The sequence below is a fragment of the Callithrix jacchus genome, chromosome 9 (assembly GCF_049354715.1).
Source record: "Callithrix jacchus isolate 240 chromosome 9, calJac240_pri, whole genome shotgun sequence".
Classification (NCBI taxonomy): Eukaryota; Metazoa; Chordata; class Mammalia; order Primates; family Cebidae; genus Callithrix; species Callithrix jacchus.
The window spans coordinates 61,789,791-61,801,124 of NC_133510.1; positions in this window are offsets into that span (position 1 = coordinate 61,789,791).

The following is an 11,334-nucleotide window of genomic DNA, read 5'->3' on the forward strand; positions in this document are numbered from 1 at the left end:
CACCTCGGAATCCCAAAATGCTGGGATTACAGGCGTGAGCCACTGCACCCTCTTCAGTCTCTTTTAATCGGGAGGAGTTCTTGGCCTTGCTTTGTCTTTCATGACAGTGCCCCACTGAAGAATACAGACCCATTGTTTTGTCCCCACTGTTTCCCCATGATTCAATTAAAATTATACGTTTTTGGCAGAGACACTACATAAGCAATTTACATTTATCATATCAGGACACACCTACAGTCAGTTTGTATTATTTGGGAGGATGTTGACCTTGATCACTTGATTAAAGTGGTTTCCACTAGATTCGTTCTCCTTTTTTCTCCTTGTATTTAATAAATAATCTGTAGAAATATACTTCAGGACTGTGTAAATATACTCTTCCCCAATAAATTTTCTACCAACTTACAGCATCCACTGACACTTCTTACCTGAATAAATTATTACTATGGTAATTGTTGCAGGTGTGACTATCTAGGGCTAGTGGCGCAGGCTGTAAAGGAATTTACCAAGACAGCTGTAGGTAAAGTCAGATTAAGACATGAAAATGCGTTGCAAGGATGCAACATGCAGCAGCACAGCAGAGAAGGAGCCCCATGTCCAAAGCTCCTGCAAAGAGCCAAGGGCTGGAGGGAAGTTTGACAGGGTCATGCTGGAGGAGGGTACTTGCCGAACAGGTCATTGTGCCACAAGGTCGCTGTGGCCCTGAGTTGTTGATTATCGATTATCGTCTCTCAGAACAATCGTTTGTTGTTCTTCCCCACCTGTGAGGCCCCTTCCTTGCTGTTGCTTACTTCTCAGTACCCACAGTAATTGCATAAATGGTGACTTTCTAACTCATCGCTACTTCAACATTAGCTGACATCCTACTGTAAAGAGCCCTCCTTCTCCCTTCACTATCTGCATTTGCTTGCTTGTTTTTTAGTGTCAGTATGAATTCATGGATTATATTTTATTCAGTGGGATGTAATCCACTGATGTCACTACTTATTTTAATGCTCAAATTATCCCAGGTTTGGCCAGGGAAAGCCCATCAGCTGGCTTCTGTGTCCTTCTGACATAATTTCATGCTTTTTTAGCACTTCTTTACTTTCTAGCCTAGCGGGTTTTTCAGGCCCGTGTTGCATTTTCTCTCCTCTAGCCATGAAAAGTCTCATCTTCAAGAAGCCCTGGTCCCTTGTAGCAGGAAATGATTTTTTAAAAACAAGATTTGGAAACCAGATCTCTTCATTGAAACTTGCTCCTTCAGCAGGCAGAGCTAGGATGTGGTTTTGTTTTGTTTTGTTTGTTTTAAAAAGAGAAAAGAAAAAAGCATGAGTGTGTATGCCAGTCCAGCGCCACAAAGTTCTTCCTTACCTTTCCCCATTCCATCTTTGAATCTCCCTCCTCCAAGCTAGAACTCTGGCTTCCAATAATTACCAATGCAGTTATCTGCTCAATACTATAATATACAAAAAACAGTTTCAGAATTGCTATACCTATGCCACCAACAACAATACTGCTATCAGGTAGAGCTCAAAATTTCTCACGGCTCTCTTGTTTTTAGACTCAGGATGTGTAGTCAAGATACTGTGCCCAAATGTTACTTGAATAATTTGGGTCTCTTTTTCCTCCTGTATGATTCTCCATTTTATGTACAGTTTGGTTTCTTTGTTTCTATTTGTATTTAATTTTAGGACTTCCTCCCCAAAATTGTTGAGTATTTCATAAATATGTAAAGCATTAACATGATTCCAAAAGTCAAAAGAATACACAAGGGGATATGTAGAAGTGTCATTCTCTCCATATTCCTTCCATTCTGTTCCCACTCTCCCCCTGCAAGTAACAAATTTCAGTCCTTTCTGCTTTGTCCTTCTAATATGTCTTTTTGTTAAAGGGAAGCAGATACATGTGTATCGTCTCCCCTTATTTCTTATCTATGGTAGTGGCACACTATTATTCTCTTTGGCTCTTCACTTTTTTCACTTAGCAGCAAAGCCTGAAAATCACTCTGTAAAAGCTGCCTAATACGCTATTATGTGTATGTAATGTCATATAATTTATTCACTCTGTATCCTGTGTATACATATTTAGGTTATTTCCATTTTGCAATTACAAATAATACTGCATATAAAATCTTACACGTGTCATTTTATTTTGTTGAAGATGTTTCTTCAGGTTAAATTCTTGTAAGTGTGAGCATCGAGGCCAAGCACAGTGGCTCATGCTGAATTCCCAGTACTTTGGGAGGCTGAGGCAGGCAGATCACTTGAGGTCAGGTGTTCAAGACCAGCCTGGTCAACATAATGAAACTCCATCTCTACCAAAAATACACAAATTAGCTGGATGTAGTGGTACATGACTGTAATCCCAGCTATTTGGGAGGCTGAGGCAGAAGAATGGCTTAAACTCAGGAGGCGGAGTTTGAGGTGAGCTGAGATCGCGCCACTGCACTCCAGCCTGGGCAACAGAGTGAGACTCCATCTCAAAAAACAAACAAATAAGCAAAAAGAAGTGAGATCACTGGGTCAAAGGGTAAACTTATATGTAGTTTTGATGGATGTTGCCGAACTATGGGGATTATGTTATTTTGCATTCAATGCCAGCAATCTATGAGAATGCCTGTTTTTCCATAGCCTACCTGACAAAGGTTACAGTGGGGTGTGTGTGTGTGTGTGTGTTTTGGGGGGTGTTAAGACAGGGTCTTGCTCTGTCACTCAGGCTGTAGTGCAGTGGTGCAATTACAGCTTGCTGCAACGTCAACCTCCATGTCTCAAACAATCCTCCCATCTCAGCCCCCCAAGCAGGTGGTATAAGCTACCAAGCGTGAACGATTTTTTTAAAACATTTTTTGTAGAGACAGTGTCTAACTATGTTGCCCTGGCTGGACTCAAACTGCTGGGCTCAAGCAATCCACATGCCTCAGCCTCCCAAAGTGCTGGTTTACAGCTGTGAGCCACCGCACCTTGCCCACAGCGGGTGGGTTGGTTGGTTGGTTTGTTGAGACAGAGTCTCACTCTGTCCCCCAGGCTGGAGTGCAGTGGCACAATCTTGGCTCACTGCAGCCTCTGCCTCCCAGGTTTAAGCGATTCCCCTGCCTCAGCCTCCTGAGTAGCTGGGATTACAGGTGCCTACCACCACAACCAGCTAATTTTTGTATTTTTAGTAGAGACAGGGTTTCACCACATCAGCCAGGCTGCTCTCGAACTCCCAACCTCAGGTGATCCCCCCACCTCTGCCTCCAAATTGCTGGGATTGCAGGCATGAGCTACTACGCCCAGCCACAGTGTTTTTTAAACTATTGGTCATACTCATGTTTAAAAAAAAAAAAATACAACTGTAATCATCATGTCTATCTATATATCCTAAAATGGATGATTTTTCCAAAAGAATTTTAGGTAAAGTTCGGTGGAATCATGAGCAGCTTGCATCCATGAGTTTACATTATGTGGATTTTCTTTTTTTTTTTTTTTGAGACGGAGTTTCGCTCTCGTTGCTCAGGCTGGAGTGCAATGGTGCAATCTTGGCTCACTGCAACCTCCACATCCTGGGTTCAAGTGATTCTCCTACCTCAGCCTCCAAAGTAGCTGGGATTACAGGCACGCGCCACCACGCCTGGCTAATTTTTTTTGTATTTTTAGTAGAGACATGGTTTCTCCATGTTGGTCAGGCTGGTCTTGAACTCCCGATCTCAGGTGATCCGCCCACCTCGGCCTCCCAAAGTCCTGGGATTACGGGTGTGAGCCCCCACATCCAGCCCCATGGGGATTTTCTATTTCTATTTGGATCTTTTCCTTTTTTTTTTTTTTTCCAACTGTATTTTGAAACAGTACAGAACCTAGAAGCAGGCAAGCACCCAGCCCTATCATGTAGTCAGTCTGGCTACCACCCCAGCAGGAGGATACAGTGAAAATACTATGCTCTGGGGACAACCACTCAAATAGATTCCCACACACCCCGTATGGTTGTCAGTGTCTTGAGACTGGTGTTGGGTTGGGTTTGTCTTTCTTGCAAAATGTGTCTGTTTTATTCACATATTTTCATCATGTAAGAAAAAATTTTTTGCTTTCACCAAGGAACAAGGAAAAAGCTAAACCTATGGATGTGAAACTAAACATTATCAAGAACTATGTGCCAGGAGAAGACAACTGACATCAAAGGTTGCTTGGATCTGACTGAAGGCACATTGCAAATCCCAAGAAGCTCAAAGCTGTTGAATGACTAGAGTGGGCACATGCCTTTAACCCTCACTTTGTTCTTACCATCCTCAGAATCCCATGCAGGAAAAGGCCCATCTGTCAATGAGCAATATTGTAGAACCAGCCAGGAGGCACAACTCCTCTTTAAGGGAGTCAGGCGCCTCACTCATGTCTTCTTCCTCAAAGCACACCTGCCTGGCTGGCCTTCAAGCCATCCACCTGTGGAGGGTGGAGGAAACCACCCCCACTCATTCCAACCCTGCATCCAACAGCTTTCCCTGCTTATGCCACACCTCTACTTCCTTCTCTTGCTTTTTCTCTCTTACCCTGCACTCCTCCTACCCTTGGCCACTTCACCAATTCCCCGATAGTACTTCAACAAGCCAATCTAGGTCCTCTCCCTCTCCAGCCTGATGGAGGCTGCAGAGTATACTGAAAACAGCACAGGCTTTGGATGAAAACTGTAAGTTTGACTTCTGGCTCTGCTTTGATGAGCTTTATGACCTTGGGCATGTTATATAGCCCCTCTAAGTCTGTGTCTTCATCTGCCAAATAGGGATAATAAGATTTACCTTGCAGGAATGAAATAATGTATTTTGCAGCAACTTGGATGGAGCTGGAGGTCATTATTCTAAGTAACTCAGGAATGGAAAATCAAATATGTTTTATAAGTGGGAGCTAGTCTGTGAGGATGCAAAGGCATAAGAATGATATAACATTCACTCTTTGCAGGGAGACTTTGTGGACTTATGGGGGGATGGTTGGGAGAGGGTGAGGGATAAAAGACTATATATTGGGTATGGTGTATACTGCTCGAGTGATGGGTACACTAAAAGCTATCACCGCTAAAGAACTTACCCATATAACCAAAAACCATCTGTACCCCAAAAACAATTGAAATAAAGTTTTTAAAAAGATCTACCTTGCAGAACTGTTGCAGGATTAATAAAGATGGTTTTAGTGTCTGACATATTTGTAGTGAAATAGGAGAATTCCCTGACCCCCTTGCAGGACATGTGACAGGGGTGTGGCTTGTCTGTTGGGTCACTACCGCTGCTCAAACCCCTTATGGAAGGGGGAGCAAATGGACAGGTGCAGGAGCCGGGGTGCTGGGCTCGGCTCTATGGCAGCATCCAGGGATGGGAGCCTGTGACTCTCGGAGCTCAATGGGCATGTGTTGCAGTGTGCTCTTTTAGCCTTCCCAGTGTTAACCAGCTCAGTGGACACTCCTCCTTTTTGCAAGGGCAGAGGGCCGGAGTGGCAGCTTTCTGTATCCCAAGCTCTTGTCCAGTGTCCTGGAAGAATCAGGTCACACATGGAATTGAAAGGTGAATGCAGGGCTTTTATTGAGTGGTGGAGATGGATCTCAGAGGGATGGATGGGGAACTGAAAGGGGGATGGAGTAGGAAGATGATCTTCCCCTGGAGTTTGGCCATTTAGCAGCCAATCTCCTCTCTGTTTGTCCCCAGCTGAACTCCTCTTGGCATTCAGATGCTCCTTCTCTTCTCTCCTTCTCTGCCATTTGTCTGCTCATCTCCTTGTCTGCTTCTGGAGCCTGGACCAGTATGGGACTTATATGCATACAGGATAGGGGGCATAGCAGGCCAAAAGGCAACTTTTTGGGTGCAAAAACAGGAATGCCTGTTCTCATTTAGGGCCACAGCTCTGTGGGCTTGAGGGTGGGGCCTTTCCCAAGGAACCACCCTCTCCTACTCAGTAGTTCCCTATCTCCTGTTCATATCAATAACTCAGTAAGCAGTAACTGGCAGTGGTAGTGGTGATGGAGGGAGAGAAGGAACCTCAGCTTCCTATGTAAAAACAGCACCACATAAGGAAGGCTGAAAAGGTAATTTATACCTTCTTTTCTTTCCATCTTCTAATCTGTACTTCCTCACTTGAAAAAACGAATTATTTCCAAGGCTTTTTTCAGTACTAGGAATCTATTTTTAATGTCAAAAAATAAACAGATACATATTAAAGGCCTATAATGTACAGAGAAGTTCAAATAAATTCTTATATCAACCTGCTTACGTTAAAATCTGCTAAAAAATAATCTTTAGATTTTTATTTTTTTCTTTCTTCACACACTATTGCCACTAGTGTCGCTGTGTATATGATCAAAGGAAGCAGCAAGTGACAAGCATTCCTCTACATAATACTCTGACCCCTGAGGCTATTTATATATATACATATGTAAATATACACATAGATATACATACATATGATACACATACATAAATGTATATATGTGAGTGTGTATTATACACATGCATCTAATATATACATACATAGGAAAACAGCCTCAGCCTCTAACTTAGTGGTGATTGCTGAGATTTTAGTGAGATTTTATATACACACACATACATAGTACACATCTATCTGTGAGTTGTTATTAAACAATGTTTAAGCCTTAATGCTTAAACATTGCTTCAATGCTTCATTGCTCTCCAAATCTGCACTAATAAAGTCACCCTTAGCCACATGTGACTACTAAGCTCATGAAATATGGAAAATTATAACTGAGACATGCTATAAGTGCAAACTACACACTAGATACCAAATATTTACTTTGAAAAATGGAATCTACTTCACTGACATTTTTAGATTGATTATATGTTTTAAATGATACTATTTTAGATCGATTAAATAAGATACACTATTATAATTAATTTTGACTGGGCACAGTGGCTCACGCCTGTAATCCCAACACTTTGGGAGACCGAGGCAGGTAGATCACATGAGGTCAGGAGTCCGAGACCAGCCTGGCCAACAGGGTGAAACCTCGATTCTACTAAAGTACAAAAGTTAGCTGGGCACGATGGCACACACCTGTAATCCCAGCTACTGGGGAGCTTGAGGCACGAGAATTACTTGAACCCAGGAGGCAGAGTTTGCAGTGAGCCACGATCACCCCCCTGCACTCCAGCCTGGGCAAAGAGTGAGACTCCGTCTCAAAAAAAAAAAAAAAGAATTAATTTATCTTGCTTCTTTTTATTTTTCTTAACGTGGCTACTAGAATTACCTAAGGAATTCACAATATATTTCTATTGGCCAGCACTGCTCTAAACAAATAGGAAATCTATATGACATCAGTAATCCCCAAAACACTTCTTGTCACAAACTTTAAGTAAATTTAATTTACTAAAGAGTACTATCTATGATTTCTTTTTCTCTGCATACTCTTCTGGGGAATAAAATCAATACCCCTTCTTAGTAATTTTTTATATTTTAATTTTTCAGAGTGATTCTCAAATCAGTAGATATCAGTAGCTATCTCATAAAGACGGACTGTTCTACTCAACAGTGTGGCCTCATTCCAAGGAGTCCATCAGGAAAGGATCGGGCTGAGATGGTTGCCTTTCAGCTTCAGTGTCTAGAAATTCATTTATGAATTGAATCTGTTCAATGCAACCCAGCTAAGTGTTCTCCTGGGTACTGTGAGAGTCTTTGGTGGGAGATAACAATGCTATCCCTAGGAAGCCTCATTTTTACCCTCCTTGTCTCTTCTGAACATTACCTTTTGCCTTTTTATCATCTGCAAAAGTTTTTACGCTGGGTCCATGAGGTATGCTCTGGTGATTTCATGAACCTCTGGAAACTGTTCAAAGTTTTGTGTGCATGTGAATTTTTCTAGATAGAAGATCCCTGGCTTTCACCAGGTTCTCAAAGGGGTCTATGGCCCTCAAAAAGTGAAGGACCATGGATATGAGGAATTAAGTAGTGCTCTATCTTTTGCATTAGTTTTCTATTGTTGCATAAAGTACCATAAATTTAGCAACTTGGAACAAATATATTATCTTACAGTTCTATAGGTCAGAAGTCTGACACGGTCTCATGGTCTCATCAGGCTAAATGTAAGGTGTTGGCACAGCTGCTTTTCCTTCCCGAGATTCTAAGGGGGAATCCGTTTCTCTGTTCCTTTGGGTTTTGGGCAGAATTCACCGCCTCATGGTTGTAGGACTGAGGTCCCATGTCCTTGATCACTGTCATTGGCTGTCCCTAGCTTCTCGAGGCTGCCACATTCCTAGCTCCTGGCCGCTGGCCCCTGGCACCTTCCTCCATCTTCAAAGCCAGACTTTAAGTCCTTCTCACACTTTGAGTCTCTCCTGCATCTTCTTCTGTCTCACCTCCCTCACTCATTCTTCTGCCTTTCTCTCCACTTTTAAAGGCTCTTATGATTCACACATTAGGCCCATCTGGATAATCTAGGATAATCTCCCTATTTTCAGTTCGTGATCTTAATTCCCTCTGCAAAGGCTCTCTCTTTTGTTTGTTTGTTTGTTTGTTTGTTTGTTTTTAAGACAGAGTCTTGCTCTGTCACCCAGGCTGGAGTGCAGTGATGATCTCAACTTACTGCCACCTCCACCTCCCAGGTTCAAGCAATTCTCATGCCTCAACTTCCCAAGTAGCTGGGGGAGATATTGAAGCTCACTGAACTTCATATTCCCACCTGTAGAAACTGGATAATAATAGTACCCAAATTGTACGATTATGTTTAAGGTTCAGAAAGAATGGATGAGAAGTACCCATCATCACGCTTGACATGTAGGTGCTAAATTGATATAACCTAAGGCTTTCAATTACTATGGTGGATGGAGATGGGGAACACAGACTACACCCAAACCAGGTAAATTCCATAAATAGTTAAGTCCTTAACACTCGCTTGCCACCACTTATATATCATCATGCTCTTAACAGAAGGTTGCTTTAGGTTTGACCCACATATTTATTAACCATCTTCAGACCCACTACTGGGTGTCTCACCCTTTGGTAGCCCCAGAATCTACCTCTTAGTCCTTTTTTGAAGTTCTGCAGGTACCTAAAGTCTGCCTCCAACTCTGCCTCCTACCTCCCAATTCCTCTCAGTGCCTCTTTATGTTTCTGCTTCAACCCTTTATTTCTAGTTTAGAAAAACGTATTGGCCAGGCACGGTTGCTCATGCCTGTAATCCCAGCACTTTGGGAGGCCAAGGCTGGTGGATCATGAGGTCAAGAGATTGAGGCCACCTGGCCAACATGGTGAAACCCCATCTCTATTAGTAAAAATACAAAAGTTAGCTGGGCGTGGTGGTGCACTCCTGCAGTCCCAGCTACTCGGGAGGCTGAGGCAGGAGAATCACTTGAACCCAGGAGGCAGAGGTTGCAGTGAGCTGAGATGGCGTCACTGCACTCCAGCTTGGCAACAAAGCAAGACTCCGTCTCAAAAAAATAAAAATAAAAGCGTATTAATTGCTGCTTCCCTCATTTAAGTTATTTCCTAAGGATTTCTTGGTAATCAATTATTTTATTTTTTGAGATAGGACCTTGCTCTGTCACCCAGGCTAGAGTCCAGTGGCACAATTATAGCTCACAGCAATGTCAACCTCCTGGCTCAAGCAATCCTCCCACCTCAACCTCCAGAGCAGCCGGGACTACAGGCATGTACCACCATACCTGGCTAATTTTTTAAATTTTTTGTTGAGAACGGGTCCTCCTGTATTGTCCAGGCTGATCTCAAACTCCTTGCCTCAACGATCCTCCCACCTTGGCCTCCTAAACTGCTGAGATTACAGGCATGAGCCACTGTGCCTGACCCAGTTGTCTTTTAATATTCATTGAATACCTGCGTGTGTACTGGACATTTTGTTTGGCTCTTGAAAGAAAACAAGGAAAGTAATACAACACCCTTTTGCCTGAACAAGATTAGAGGAAATAAAATGGATTCTAAATTACTAGAAAAGTATAGAGAATATGCTAAGTGCTGTAGAAGTTCAGAAAAGTAATTTTTTAAAATGGTTCGGGCTAAAAGAATCAGGGAAGGTTGAAAGAAGGACTACTTGATTTTGACCTTAAGAGATGAAAGGAATTTTGGTGATGACAGAGGGAGGGAAAGTGAGCTCCATTGTGCCTGAGGCTCTGGCTGGGTGGAAGTGAGTGGAGGAGTTTTGAGCTAAAGCTGGAAGAAGTCGGGATCAGATTTTAGGGGCTCTGAATGCCAGGCTTGAGAGCAACTCTGTAGGAGCCCTGGGAGAAGCAGGCTAAGAAAGGGAGAAAAAACAATTGTGATGGGGAAAAGTTATCAGAACTGCACATGAGCCAAGCCGGTGGGATCACAGAGGGAGAGAGGTTGCAAGGGAGAGGGCCACGGGGCAGCGAGCCCACTGCAACTCTACCTGCGACCAGCCTCCATCTATGGAACAGAAACTTGCAGCAGGGAGGGGTGCTCTTGCAAGAAAAACCTTTTACTGGCCATGTGCAGTTGGCTCACGCCTATAATCCCAGAACTTTGGGAGGCCAAGGCAGGCAGATCACAAGGTCAAGAGATAGAGACCATCCTGGCCAACATGGTAAACCCCATCTCTACTAAAAATACAAAAATTAGCTAGGTGTGGTGGTGCACACCTGTAATCCCAGTCACTTGGGAGGCTGAAGCAGGAGAATCACTTGAACCTGGGAGGCCGAGGTTGAAGTGAGCTGAGATTGCACCACTGCCCTCCAGCCTGGGTGACAGAGTGAGACTTCAGCTCAAAGAAAGAAAAAGAGGAAACCCTTTTCCTAAATTTGAAGACAAGCATAGAATAAACAAATAAGCAAACTCATGGTGTAGAAAACACAAGAGCAATTCCATCTGGCCTAGGCTTCTAGTCCTGTTAGGCGGACTCTCGCCCAGAGTTTGCTGGCCTTTGAGGACACCTCCCTTCGCCAGTTTCACCTTCAGTTTTCCTCCTCTCCTAGCACCTCTTCTGACCCCTGCTCACCCATCCTTCCCGCCCCCCCACAGAGTTCATCCTCCACGCTTCCCACTGGTCACACACTCCACACACTCTCCAGGTTTCTTTCATTCAGTTTTGTGATCCTAAACCTGGACCCATATATTCAGATGCCCTCTTGACATCAACCTGGAGGTTCCACAAACACCGCCACTATGTTCTTTACCTTCCAGCTCCACGCAGATGCCACACCAAAACTCTGGGTGGCAGCCACCCTAGACCCTTCTCTCTCTTCCATCGCCTCTACTGACTCCATATTCCCAATAGTACTCAAATCTATCATGTCCTCAGTGTTCCCATTTCACTGCCTTAGGACTTCATCATCACTCCCTGGGTTATTACAGCAGCCTACTAATTAGTTCTCTGCCTCCTTCTCACTGCTGCCAAAATTGTTTTTAAAACATAAATACGATC